Here is a 15,412-nt window from a genome sequence, read left to right as displayed (position 1 = left end):
TGTATGTATGTACGTACGTACATACATTGAAAATTGCATCAATTTCTAACAGCAATTATCCTGCACGAATGGCTGTGAAGGTGAGAGGGGTCATTAGTAGTCTGCATCCAGATTTTCGGAAGTACACCCTTCGTCCTTTAGTCGCCATATTGAGTTTGAGGATGAATTCGTTATTTATTAAATACCTCGTTTATGTTCAATTTTACACAAAAATTGATGACGAGTATATTTAAAGCAAATGCTTTTTCATACAACTTCGGTTCAATCGATGCGTCATATCGTGGAGAGAAATTCTCCAACGAGCCGTTGCCGTGTTCGATTATAGCTAGGTTTTTCCTTAAATAGAAAAATCTCATTCATGTAACTAAAATGTAACTGTTACCTAGGATTCAATATTGACCCGTATACGTTTTGTCGAATAACGTAAGTAACTACAATAAGTAGCTCGTCACACGTAACTTGGTGCTCCTGAACAGGGTGCATTGTAAATTAATTCGGAATTTTTCAAGTTAATACGGATTTCAATGGTATAAATTGAAAGGAGGTATTCTTGCTTTTTTGCGATACTCGAAGACGGAAATTTTTCCTTTCAAATGTGTTCGTACGTCTCTTTCTGAAACGATTGAACCCCCAGGATTGCAAGTAAAATATTTGGAACACCGTAGGACCACCAGCTAAGAAAATACAGAGGACTTTTCTCGTTTTCCTTCTGTCAATACTGATCCGTTGCTCGCAATCAATTCCTTTCGCAAAATGACGTCAAAATACTGAATCAAATAATTTTTTCCAGCAATTTTCGAAATCGTGAAAATTTTCGCCAAAAATGGAAAGGGGTTAGCCTTACTTTTTCTTCATTTTTGAAGCCGGAAATGTTTGGTCTCCGTTTCGATTCAAATGATCCGCTCCTGACTAATTGGACCCTCTGGAACTCAGAAAACGCAGCGAAAGGAGCGTAGTACCAACAGGAGAGAAATGGCGAGTGAAATTCATTGTTTTTCGGCTGTAACTTTTCATACCATGATGGAAGCGTATCGGGACTGCGCTTAATCGATTTCCCCCGCAAAATTACGTCGGAGTACCGGTTGAAAAAATTTATTCCAGTACTTCTCAAAATCGCGAAAATTTTCGCCAAAAATGCAAAGGGGTTACTTTTTCTTCATTTTTCGACCGAAAATTTTGCGTCTCCGATTCGATTTGTCCGAACCTTTCCTGACTAATTGGACCCTCAGGAACTCAGCAAACGCAGCGAGAAGAGCGTAGTACCAACAGGAGAGAAACGGCGAAGGAAAAAGCACCTGCTGAAAAACGTCGAAAACATGGGTTTTCGTTTTTTGGCTGTAACTTTTTATACAATAATCGCAGCGTATTGGGACTGCGCTCAATCGATTGCTCTCGCAAAATTACGTCGAAATAGTGCCAGAATTCATCCATTCCCGCATATTTCAAAATCGCGACAATTTTCGCCAAAAATGCGAAGGGGTTAGCCTTACTTTTTGTTAATTTTTCGACCGAAAATTTTGCGTCTCCGATTCGATTTGTATGACCCTTTCCCGACTAATTGGATCCTCAGGAACTCAGAAAACGCAGCGAAGAGAGCGTAGGACCAACAGGAGAGAAATGGCGAAGGAAAAAACACCTGCTGAAAAATGTCGAAAACACAGGTTTTCGTTTTTTGGCCGTAACTTTTTATACAACAATCGCAGCGTATTGGGACTGCACTTGATCGATTTCTCTCGCAAAATTACGTCGGAATAGTGCCAGAATTCATCGATTCCAGCATATTTCAAAATCGCGACAATTTTCGCCAAAAATGCAAAGGGGTTAGCCTTACTTTTTCTTCATTTTTCGACCAAAAATTTTGAGTCTCCGATTCGATTTGGATGACCCTTGCCCGACTAATTGGACCCTCAGGAACTCAGAAAACGTAGCGAAAAGTGTGTAGGACCAACAGGAGAGAAATGGCGAAGGAAAAAGCACCTGCTGAAAAATGTCGAAAACACAGGTTTTCGTTTTATGGCTGTAACTTTTACACAATAATCGCAGCGTATTGGGACTGCACTTGATCGATTTCTCTCGCAAAATTACGTCGGAATAGTGCCAGAATTCATCCATTCCAGCATATTTCAAAATCGCGACAATTTTCGCCTAAAATGCGAAGGGGTTAGCCTTACTTTTTCTTCATTTTTCGACCGAAAATTTTGTGTCTCCGATCCGATTTGTATGACCCTTTCCTGACTAATTGGACCTTCAGGAACTCAGCAAACGCAGCGAAAAGAGCGTAGTACCAACAGGAGAGAAATGGCGAAGGAAAAAGCACCTGCTGAAAAATGTCGAAAACACAGGTTTTCGTTTTTTGACTGTAACTTTTTATACAATAATCGCAGCGTATTGGGACTGCGCTTGATCGATTTCTCTCGCATAATTACTTTGGAATAGTACCACAATTCATCTATTCCAGCACCTTTCAAAATCGCGACAATTTTCGCCAAAAATGCAAAGGGGTTAGCCTTACTTTTTCTTCATTTTTCGACCGAAAATTTTAGGTCCCCGATCCGATTTAAATGACCCACACCTGACCAATTGGACCCTCAGGAACTCAGAAAACGCAGCGAAAAGAGCGTAGGACCAACAGGAGAGAAATGGCGAAGGACAAAGCACCTGCTGAAAAATGTCGAAAACACAGGTTTTCGTTTTTTGGCTGTAACTTTTCATACAATAATCGCAGCGTATTGGGACTGCACTTGATCGATTTCTCTTGCAAAATTACGTCGGAATAGTGCCAGAATTCATCCATTCCAGCACATTTCAAAATCGCGACAATTTTCGCCAAAAATGCAAAGGGGTTAGCCTTACTTTTTCCTCATTTTTCGACCGAAAATTTTGCGTCTCCGATTCGATGTGTCCGAACCTTTCCTGACTAATTGGACCCTCAGGAACTCAGCAAACGCAGCGAGAAGAGCGTAGTACCAACAGGAGAGAAACGGCGAAGGAAAAAGCACCTGCTGAAAAACGTCGAAAACACGGGTTTTCGTTTTTTGGCTGTAACTTTTTATACAATAATCGCAGCGTATTGGGACTGCGCTCAATCGATTGCTCTCGCAAAATTACGTCGAAATAGTGCCAGAATTCATCCATTCCCGCATATTTCAAAATCGCGACAATTTTCGCCAAAAATGCAAAGGGGTTAGCCTTACTTTTTGTTCATTTTTCGACCGAAAATTTTGCGTCTCCGATTCGATTTGTATGACCCTTTCCCGACTAATTGGACCCTCAGGAATTCAGAAAACGCAGCGAAAAGAGCGTAGGACCAACAGGGGAGAAATGGCGAAGGACAAAGCACCTGCTGAAAAATGTCGAAAACACAGGTTTTCGTTTTTTGGCTGTAACTTTTACACAATAATCGCAGCGTATTGGGACTGCACTTGATCGATTTCTCTCGCAAAATTACGTCGGAATAGTGCCAGAATTCATCCATTCCAGCACATTTCGAAATCGCGACAATTTTCGCCAAAAATGCAAAGGGGTTAGCCTTACTTTTTCCTCATTTTTCGACCGAAAATTTTGCATCTCCGATTCGATTTGTGTGACCCTTTCCCGACTAATCGGACCCTCAGGAACTCAGAAAACGCAGCGAAAAGAGCGTAGGACCAACAGGAGAGAAATGGCGAAGGAAAAAACACCTGCCGAAAAATGTCGAAAACACAGGTTTTCGTTTTTTGGCCGTAACTTTTGATACAACAATCGCAGCGTATTGGGACTGCACTAGATCGATTTCTGTCGCAAAATTACGTCGGAATAGTGCCAGAATTCATCCATTCCAGCATATTTCAAAATCGCGACAATTTTCGCCAAAAATGCAAAGGGGTTAGCCTGACTTTTTCCTCATTTCTCGACCGAAAATTTTGCGTCTCCGATTCGATTTGGATGACCCTTTCCCGACTAATTGGACCCTCAGGAACTCAGAAAACGCAGCGAAAAGAGCGTAGGACCAACAGGAGAGAAATGGCGAAGGACAAAGCACCTGCTGAAAAATGTCGAAAACACAGGTTTTCGTTTTTTGGCTGTAACTTTTCATACAATAATCGCAGCGTATTGGGACTGCACTTGATCGATTTCTCTTGCAAAATTACGTCGGAATAGTGCCAGAATTCATCCATTCCAGCACGTTTCAAAATCGCGACAATTTTCGCCAAAAATGCAAAGGGGTTAGCCTTACTTTTTCTTCATTTTTCGACCGAAAATTTTGCGTCTCCGATTCGATTTGTCCGAACCTTTCCTGACTAATTGGACCCTCAGGAACTCAGCAAACGCAGCGAGAAGAGCGTAGTACCAACAGGAGAGAAACGGCGAAGGAAAAAGCACCTGCTGAAAAACGTCGAAAACACGGGTTTTCGTTTTTTGGCTGTAACTTTTTATACAATAATCGCAGCGTATTGGGACTGCGCTCAATCGATTGCTCTCGCAAAATTACGTCGAAATAGTGCCAGAATTCATCCATTCCCGCATATTTCAAAATCGCGACAATTTTCGCCAAAAATGCAAAGGGGTTAGCCTTACTTTTTGTTCATTTTTCGACCGAAAATTTTGCGTCTCCGATTCGATTTGTATGACCCTTTCCCGACTAATTGGACCCTCAGGAACTCAGAAAACGCAGCGAAAAGAGCGTAGGACCAACAGGAGAGAAATGGCGAAGAAAAAAACACCTGCTGAAAAATGTCGAAAACACAGGTTTTCGTTTTTTGGCCGTAACTTTTTATACAACAATCGCAGCGTATTGGGACTGCACTTGATCGATTTCTCTCGCAAAATTACGTCGGAATAGTGCCAGAATTCATCCATTCCCGCATATTTCAAAATCGCGACAATTTTCGCCAAAAATGCAAAGGGTTAGCCTTACTTTTTCTTCATTTTTCGACCGAAAATTTTGCGTCTCCGATTCGATTTGTATGACCCTTTCCCGACTAATTGGACCCTCAGGAACTCAGAAAACGCAGCGAAAAGAGCGTAGTACCAACAGAAGAGACATGGCGAAGGAAAAAGCACCTGCTGAAAAATGTCGAAACCACAGGTTTTCGTTTTTTGGCTGTAACTTTTTATACAATAATCGCAGCGTATTGGGACTGCACTTGATCGATTTCTCTCGCAAAATTACGTCGGAAGAGTGCCAGAATTCATCGATTCCAGCATATTTCAAAATCGCGACAATTTTCGCCAAAAATGCAAAGGGGTTAGCCTTACTTTTTCTTCATTTTTCGACCGAAAATTTTGTGTCTCCGATCCGATTTGTATGACCCTTTCCTGACTAATTGGACCTTCGGGAACTCAGAAAACGCAGCGAAAAGAGCGTAGTACCAACAGGAGAGAAATGGCGAAGGAAAAAGCACCTGCTGAAAAATGTCGAAAACACAGGTTTTCGTTTTTTGACTGTAACTTTTTATACAATAATCGCAGCGTATTGGGACTGCGCTTGATCGATTTCTCTCGCATAATTACTTTGGAATAGTACCACAATTCATCTATTCCAGCACCTTTCAAAATCGCGACAATTTTCGCCAAAAATGCAAAGGGGTTAGCCTTACTTTTTGTTCATTTTTCGACCGAAAATTTTGCGTCTCCGATTCGATTTGTATGACCCTTTCCCGACTAATTGGACCCTCAGGAATTCAGAAAACGCAGCGAAAAGAGCGTAGGACCAACAGGGGAGAAATGGCGAAGGACAAAGCACCTGCCGAAAAATGTCGAAAACACAGGTTTTCGTTTTTTGGCCGTAACTTTTTATACAACAATCGCAGCGTATTGGGACTGCACTAGATCGATTTCTGTCGCAAAATTACGTCGGAATAGTGCCAGAATTCATCCATTCCAGCATATTTCAAAATCGCGACAATTTTCGCCAAAAATGCAAAGGGGTTAGCCTTACTTTTTCCTCATTTCTCGACCGAAAATTTTGCGTCTCCGATTCGATTTGGATGACCCTTTCCCGACTAATTGGACCCTCAGGAACTCAGAAAACGCAGCGAAAAGAGCGTAGGACCAACAGGAGAGAAATGGCGAAGGACAAAGCACCTGCTGAAAAATGTCGAAAACACAGGTTTTCGTTTTTTGGCTGTAACTTTTCATACAATAATCGCAGCGTATTGGGACTGCACTTGATCGATTTCTCTTGCAAAATTACGTCGGAATAGTGCCAGAATTCATCCATTCCAGCACGTTTCAAAATCGCGACAATTTTCGCCAAAAATGCAAAGGGGTTAGCCTTACTTTTTCTTCATTTTTCGACCGAAAATTTTGCGTCTCCGATTCGATTTGTCCGAACCTTTCCTGACTAATTGGACCCTCAGGAACTCAGCAAACGCAGCGAGAAGAGCGTAGTACCAACAGGAGAGAAACGGCGAAGGAAAAAGCACCTGCTGAAAAACGTCGAAAACACGGGTTTTCGTTTTTTGGCTGTAACTTTTTATACAATAATCGCAGCGTATTGGGACTGCGCTCAATCGATTGCTCTCGCAAAATTACGTCGAAATAGTGCCAGAATTCATTCATTCCCGCATATTTCAAAATCGCGACAATTTTCGCCAAAAATGCAAAGGGGTTAGCCTTACTTTTTGTTCATTTTTCGACCGAAAATTTTGCGTCTCCGATTCGATTTGTATGACCCTTTCCCGACTAATTGGACCCTCAGGAACTCAGAAAACGCAGCGAAAAGAGCGTAGGACCAACAGGAGAGAAATGGCGAAGAAAAAAACACCTGCTGAAAAATGTCGAAAACACAGGTTTTCGTTTTTTGGCCGTAACTTTTTATACAACAATCGCAGCGTATTGGGACTGCACTTGATCGATTTCTCTCGCAAAATTACGTCGGAATAGTGCCAGAATTCATCCATTCCAGCACCTTTCAAAATCGCGACAATTTTCGCCAAAAATGCAAAGGGGTTAGCCTTACTTTTTCTTCATTTTTCGACCGAAAATTTTAGGTCCCCGATCCGATTTGAATGACCCACACCTGACCAATTGGACCCTCAGGAACTCAGAAAACGCAGCGAAAAGAGCGTAGGACCAACAGGAGAGAAATGGCGAAGGACAAAGCACCTGCTGAAAAATGTCGAAAACACAGGTTTTCGTTTTTTGGCTGTAACTTTTCATACAATAATCGCAGCGTATTGGGACTGCACTTGATCGATTTCTCTTGCAAAATTACGTCGGAATAGTGCCAGAATTCATCCATTCCAGCACATTTCAAAATCGCGACAATTTTCGCCAAAAATGCAAAGGGGTTAGCCTTACTTTTTCTTCATTTTTCGACCGAAAATTTTGCGTCTCCGATTCGATGTGTCCGAACCTTTCCTGACTAATTGGACCCTCAGGAACTCAGCAAACGCAGCGAGAAGAGCGTAGTACCAACAGGAGAGAAACGGCGAAGGAAAAAGCACCTGCTGAAAAACGTCGAAAACACGGGTTTTCGTTTTTTGGCTGTAACTTTTTATACAATAATCGCAGCGTATTGGGACTGCGCTCAATCGATTGCTCTCGCAAAATTACGTCGAAATAGTGCCAGAATTCATCCATTCCCGCATATTTCAAAATCGCGACAATTTTCGCCAAAAATGCAAAGGGGTTAGCCTTACTTTTTGTTCATTTTTCGACCGAAAATTTTGCGTCTCCGATTCGATTTGTATGACCCTTTCCCGACTAATTGGACCCTCAGGAATTCAGAAAACGCAGCGAAAAGAGCGTAGGACCAACAGGGGAGAAATGGCGAAGGACAAAGCACCTGCTGAAAAATGTCGAAAACACAGGTTTTCGTTTTTTGGCTGTAACTTTTACACAATAATCGCAGCGTATTGGGACTGCACTTGATCGATTTCTCTCGCAAAATTACGTCGGAATAGTGCCAGAATTCATCCATTCCAGCACATTTCGAAATCGCGACAATTTTCGCCAAAAATGCAAAGGGGTTAGCCTTACTTTTTCCTCATTTTTCGACCGAAAATTTTGCATCTCCGATTCGATTTGTGTGACCCTTTCCCGACTAATCGGACCCTCAGGAACTCAGAAAACGCAGCGAAAAGAGCGTAGGACCAACAGGAGAGAAATGGCGAAGGAAAAAACACCTGCCGAAAAATGTCGAAAACACAGGTTTTCGTTTTTTGGCCGTAACTTTTTATACAACAATCGCAGCGTATTGGGACTGCACTAGATCGATTTCTGTCGCAAAATTACGTCGGAATAGTGCCAGAATTCATCCATTCCAGCATATTTCAAAATCGCGACAATTTTCGCCAAAAATGCAAAGGGGTTAGCCTTACTTTTTCTTCATTTTTCGACCGAAAATTTTGCGTCTCCGATTCGATTTGTCCGAACCTTTCCTGACTAATTGGACCCTCAGGAACTCAGCAAACGCAGCGAGAAGAGCGTAGTACCAACAGGAGAGAAACGGCGAAGGAAAAAGCACCTGCTGAAAAACGTCGAAAACACGGGTTTTCGTTTTTTGGCTGTAACTTTTTATACAATAATCGCAGCGTATTGGGACTGCGCTCAATCGATTGCTCTCGCAAAATTACGTCGAAATAGTGCCAGAATTCATCCATTCCCGCATATTTCAAAATCGCGACAATTTTCGCCAAAAATGCAAAGGGGTTAGCCTTACTTTTTGTTCATTTTTCGACCGAAAATTTTGCGTCTCCGATTCGATTTGTATGACCCTTTCCCGACTAATTGGACCCTCAGGAACTCAGAAAACGCAGCGAAAAGAGCGTAGGACCAACAGGAGAGAAATGGCGAAGAAAAAAACACCTGCTGAAAAATGTCGAAAACACAGGTTTTCGTTTTTTGGCCGTAACTTTTTATACAACAATCGCAGCGTATTGGGACTGCACTTGATCGATTTCTCTCGCAAAATTACGTCGGAATAGTGCCAGAATTCATCCATTCCCGCATATTTCAAAATCGCGACAATTTTCGCCAAAAATGCAAAGGGTTAGCCTTACTTTTTCTTCATATTTCGACCGAAAATTTTGCGTCTCCGATTCGATTTGTATGACCCTTTCCCGACTAATTGGACCCTCAGGAACTCAGAAAACGCAGCGAAAAGAGCGTAGTACCAACAGAAGAGACATGGCGAAGGAAAAAGCACCTGCTGAAAAATGTCGAAACCACAGGTTTTCGTTTTTTGGCTGTAACTTTTTATACAATAATCGCAGCGTATTGGGACTGCACTTGATCGATTTCTCTCGCAAAATTACGTCGGAAGAGTGCCAGAATTCATCGATTCCAGCATATTTCAAAATCGCGACAATTTTCGCCAAAAATGCAAAGGGGTTAGCCTTACTTTTTCTTCATTTTTCGACCGAAAATTTTGTGTCCCCGATCCGATTTGTATGACCCTTTCCTGACTAATTGGACCTTCGGGAACTCAGAAAACGCAGCGAAAAGAGCGTAGTACCAACAGGAGAGAAATGGCGAAGGAAAAAGCACCTGCTGAAAAATGTCGAAAACACAGGTTTTCGTTTTTTGACTGTAACTTTTTATACAATAATCGCAGCGTATTGGGACTGCGCTTGATCGATTTCTCTCGCATAATTACTTTGGAATAGTACCACAATTCATCTATTCCAGCACCTTTCAAAATCGCGACAATTTTCGCCAAAAATGCAAAGGGGTTAGCCTTACTTTTTCCTCATTTTTCGACCGAAAATTTTGCATCTCCGATTCGATTTGTATGACCCTTTCCAGACTAATTGGACCCTCAGGAACTCAGAAAACGCAGCGAAAAGAGCGTAGGACCAACAGGGGAGAAATGGCGAAGGACAAAGCACCTGCTGAAAAATGTCGAAAACACAGGTTTTCGTTTTTTGGCTGTAACTTTTACACAATAATCGCAGCGTATTGGGACTGCACTTGATCGATTTCTCTCGCAAAATTACGTCGGAATAGTGCCAGAATTCATCCATTCCAGCACATTTCGAAATCGCGACAATTTTCGCCAAAAATGCAAAGGGGTTAGCCTTACTTTTTCCTCATTTTTCGACCGAAAATTTTGCATCTCCGATTCGATTTGTGTGACCCTTTCCCGACTAATCGGACCCTCAGGAACTCAGAAAACGCAGCGAAAAGAGCGTAGGACCAACAGGAGAGAAATGGCGAAGGAAAAAACACCTGCCGAAAAATGTCGAAAACACAGGTTTTCGTTTTTTGGCCGTAACTTTTTATACAACAATCGCAGCGTATTGGGACTGCACTAGATCGATTTCTGTCGCAAAATTACGTCGGAACAGTGCCAGAATTCATCCATTCCAGCATATTTCAAAATCGCGACAATTTTCGCCAAAAATGCAAAGGGGTTAGCCTTACTTTTTCCTCATTTCTCGACCGAAAATTTTGCGTCTCCGATTCGATTTGGATGACCCTTTCCCGACTAATTGGACCCTCAGGAACTCAGAAAACGCAGCGAAAAGAGCGTAGGACCAACAGGAGAGAAATGGCGAAGGACAAAGCACCTGCTGAAAAATGTCGAAAACACAGGTTTTCGTTTTTTGGCTGTAACTTTTCATACAATAATCGCAGCGTATTGGGACTGCACTTGATCGATTTCTCTTGCAAAATTACGTCGGAATAGTGCCAGAATTCATCCATTCCAGCACGTTTCAAAATCGCGACAATTTTCGCCAAAAATGCAAAGGGGTTAGCCTTACTTTTTCTTCATTTTTCGACCGAAAATTTTGCGTCTCCGATTCGATTTGTCCGAACCTTTCCTGACTAATTGGACCCTCAGGAACTCAGAAAACGCAGCGAAAAGAGCGTAGTACCAACAGAAGAGACATGGCGAAGGAAAAAGCACCTGCTGAAAAATGTCGAAACCACAGGTTTTCGTTTTTTGGCTGTAACTTTTTATACAATAATCGCAGCGTATTGGGACTGCACTTGATCGATTTCTCTCGCAAAATTACGTCGGAAGAGTGCCAGAATTCATCGATTCCAGCATATTTCAAAATCGCGACAATTTTCGCCAAAAATGCAAAGGGGTTAGCCTTACTTTTTCTTCATTTTTCGACCGAAAATTTTGTGTCTCCGATCCGATTTGTATGACCCTTTCCTGACTAATTGGACCTTCGGGAACTCAGAAAACGCAGCGAAAAGAGCGTAGTACCAACAGGAGAGAAATGGCGAAGGAAAAAGCACCTGCTGAAAAATGTCGAAAACACAGGTTTTCGTTTTTTGACTGTAACTTTTTATACAATAATCGCAGCGTATTGGGACTGCGCTTGATCGATTTCTCTCGCATAATTACTTTGGAATAGTACCACAATTCATCTATTCCAGCACCTTTCAAAATCGCGACAATTTTCGCCAAAAATGCAAAGGGGTTAGCCTTACTTTTTCCTCATTTTTCGACCGAAAATTTTGCATCTCCGATTCGATTTGTATGACCCTTTCCAGACTAATTGGACCCTCAGGAACTCAGAAAACGCAGCGATAAGAGCGTAGGACCAACAGGAGAGAAATGGCGAAGGAAAAAACACCAGCTGAAAAATGTCGAAAACACAGGTTTTCGTTTTTTGGCCGTAACTTTTTATACAACAATCGCAGCGTATTGGGACTGCACTTGATCGATTTCTCTCCCAAAATTACGTCGGAATAGTGCCAGAATTCATCGATTCCAGCATATTTCAAAATCGCGACAATTTTCGCCAAAAATGCAAAGGGGTTAGCCTTACTTTTTGTTCATTTTTCGACCGAAAATTTTGCGTCTCCGATTCGATTTGTATGACCCTTTCCCGACTAATTGGACCCTCAGGAATTCAGAAAACGCAGCGAAAAGAGCGTACGACCAACAGGGGAGAAATGGCGAAGGACAAAGCACCTGCTGAAAAATGTCGAAAACACAGGTTTTCGTTTTTTGGCTGTAACTTTTACACAATAATCGCAGCGTATTGGGACTGCACTTTATCGATTTCTCTCGCAAAATTACGTCGGAATAGTGCCAGAATTCATCGATTCCAGCATATTTCAAAATCGCGACAATTTTCGCCAAAAATGCAAAGGGGTTAGCCTTACTTTTTCTTCATTTTTCGACCGAAAATTTTAGGTCCCCGATCCGATTTAAATGACCCACACCTGACCAATTGGACCCTCAGGAACTCAGAAAACGTAGCGAAAAGAGTGTAGGACCAACAGGAGAGAAATGGCGAAGGAAAAAGCACCTGCTGAAAAATGTCGAAAACACAGGTTTTCGTTTTATGGCTGTAACTTTTACACAATAATCGCAGCGTATTGGGACTGCACTTGATCGATTTCTCTCGCAAAATTACGTCGGAATAGTGCCAGAATTCATCCATTCCAGCATATTCCAAAATCGCGACAATTTTCGCCAAAAATGCGAAGGGGTTAGCCTTACTTTTTCTTCATTTTTCGACCGAAAATTTTGTGTCTCCGATCCGATTTGTATGACCCTTTCCTGACTAATTGGACCTTCAGGAACTCAGCAAACGCAGCGAAAAGAGCGTAGTACCAACAGGAGAGAAATGGCGAAGGAAAAAGCACCTGCTGAAAAATGTCGAAAACACAGGTTTTCGTTTTTTGACTGTAACTTTTTATACAATAATCGCAGCGTATTGGGACTGCGCTTGATCGATTTCTCTCGCATAATTACTTTGGAATAGTACCATAATTCATCTATTCCAGCACCTTTCAAAATCGCGACAATTTTCGCCAAAAATGCAAAGGGGTTAGCCTTACTTTTTCTTCATTTTTCGACCGAAAATTTTAGGTCCCCGATCCGATTTAAATGACCCACACCTGACCAATTGGATCCTTAGGAACTCAGAAAACGCAGCGAAAAGAGCGTAGGACCAACAGGGGAGAAATGGCGAAGGACAAAGCACCTGCTGAAAAATGTCGAAAACACAGGTTTTCGTTTTTTGGCTGTAACTTTTACACAATAATCGCAGCGTATTGGGACTGCACTTGATCGATTTCTCTTGCAAAATTACGTCGGAATAGTGCCAGAATTCATCCATTCCAGCACATTTCAAAATCGCGACAATTTTCGCCAAAAATGCAAAGGGGTTAGCCTTACTTTTTCCTCATTTTTCGACCGAAAATTTTGCATCTCCGATTCGATTTGTGTGACCCTTTCCCGACTAATCGGACCCTCAGGAACTCAGAAAACGCAGCGAAAAGAGCGTAGGACCAACAGGAGAGAAATGGCGAAGGAAAAAACACCTGCCGAAAAATGTCGAAAACACAGGTTTTCGTTTTTTGGCCGTAACTTTTCATACAACAATCGCAGCGTATTGGGACTGCACTAGATCGATTTCTCTCGCAAAATTACGTCGGAATGGTGCCAGAATTCATCCATTCCAGCATATTCCAAAATCGCGACAATTTTCGCCAAAAATGCAAAGGGGTTAGCCTTACTTTTTCTTCATTTTTCGACCGAAAATTTTGCGTCCCTGATTCGATTTGTATGACCCTTTCCCGACTAATCGGACCCTCAGGAACTCAGAAAACGCAGCGAAAAGAGCGTAGGACCAACAGGAGAGAAATGGCCAAGGAAAAAACACCTGCTGTAAAATGTCGAAAACACAGGTTTTCGTCTTTTGGCCGTAACTTTTCATACAACAATCGCAGCGTATTGGGACTGCACTAGATCGATTTCTCTCGCAAAATTACGTCGGAATGGTGCCAGAATCCATCCATTCCAGCATATTTCAAAATCGCGACAATTTTCGCCAAAAATGCAAAGGGGTTAGCCTTACTATTTCTTCATTTTTCGACCGAAAATTTTGCGTCTCCGATTCGATTTGTATGACCCTTTCCCGACCAATTGGACCCTCAGGAACTCAGAAAACGCAGCGAAAAGAGCGTAGGACCAACAGGAGAGAAATGGCGAAGGAAAAAGCACCTGCTGAAAAAAGTCGAAAACACAGGTTTTCGTTTTTTGACTGTAACTTTTTATACAATAATCGCAGCGTATTGGGACTGCACTTGATCCATTGCTCTCGCAAAATTACGTCGAAATAGTGCCAGAATTCATCCATTCCCGCATATTTCAAAATCGCGACAATTTTCGCCAAAAATGCAAAGGGGTTAGCCTTACTTTTTGTTCATTTTTCGACCGAAAATTTTGCGTCTCCGATTCGATTTGTATGACCCTTTCCCGACTAATTGGACCCTCAGGAACTCAGAAAACGCAGCGAAAAGAGCGTAGGACCAACAGGAGAGAGATGGCGAAGAAAAAAACACCTGCTGAAAAATGTCGAAAACACAGGTTTTCGTTTTTTGGCCGTAACTTTTTATACAACAATCGCAGCGTATTGGGACTGCACTTGATCGATTTCTCTCGCAAAATTACGTCGGAATAGTGCCAGAATTCATCCATTCCCGCATATTTCAAAATCGCGACAATTTTCGCCAAAAATGCAAAGGGTTAGCCTTACTTTTTGTTCATTTTTCGACCGAAAATTTTGCGTCTCCGATTCGATTTGTCCGAACCTTTCCTGACTAATTGGACCCTCAGGAACTCAGCAAACGCAGCGAGAAGAGCGTAGTACCAACAGGAGAGAAATGGCGAAGGAAAAAGCACCTGCTGAAAAATGTCGACAACACAGGTTTTCGTTTTTTGACTGTAACTTTTCATACAACAATCGCAGCGTATTGGGACTGCACTAGATCGATTTCTCTTGCAAAATTACGTCGGAATGGTGCCAGAATTCATCCATTCCAGCATATTCCAAAATCGCGACAATTTTCGCCAAAAATGCAAAGGGGTTAGCCTTACTTTTTCTTCATTTTTCGACCGAAAATTTTAGGTCCCCGATCCGATTTAAATGACCCACACCTGACCAATTGGATCCTTAGGAACTCAGAAAACGCAGCGAAAAGAGCGTAGGACCAACAGGGGAGAAATGGCGAAGGACAAAGCACCTGCTGAAAAATGTCGAAAACACAGGTTTTCGTTTTTTGGCTGTAACTTTTACACAATAATCGCAGCGTATTGGGACTGCACTTGATCGATTTCTCTTGCAAAATTACGTCGGAATAGTGCCAGAATTCATCCATTCCAGCACATTTCAAAATCGCGACAATTTTCGCCAAAAATGCAAAGGGGTTAGCCTTACTTTTTCCTCATTTTTCGACCGAAAATTTTGCATCTCCGATTCGATTTGTGTGACCCTTTCCCGACTAATCGGACCCTCAGGAACTCAGAAAACGCAGCGAAAAGAGCGTAGGACCAACAGGAGAGAAATGGCGAAGGAAAAAACACCTGCCGAAAAATGTCGAAAACACAGGTTTTCGTTTTTTGGCCGTAACTTTTCATACAACAATCGCAGCGTATTGGGACTGCACTAGATCGATTTCTCTCGCAAAATTACGTCGGAATGGTGCCAGAATTCATCCATTCCAGCATATT

The sequence above is a fragment of the Neodiprion lecontei genome, chromosome 7, assembly GCF_021901455.1.
Source record: "Neodiprion lecontei isolate iyNeoLeco1 chromosome 7, iyNeoLeco1.1, whole genome shotgun sequence".
In the NCBI taxonomy this organism is placed as follows: Eukaryota; Metazoa; Arthropoda; class Insecta; order Hymenoptera; family Diprionidae; genus Neodiprion; species Neodiprion lecontei.
This window is presented reverse-complemented; position numbering follows the sequence as displayed.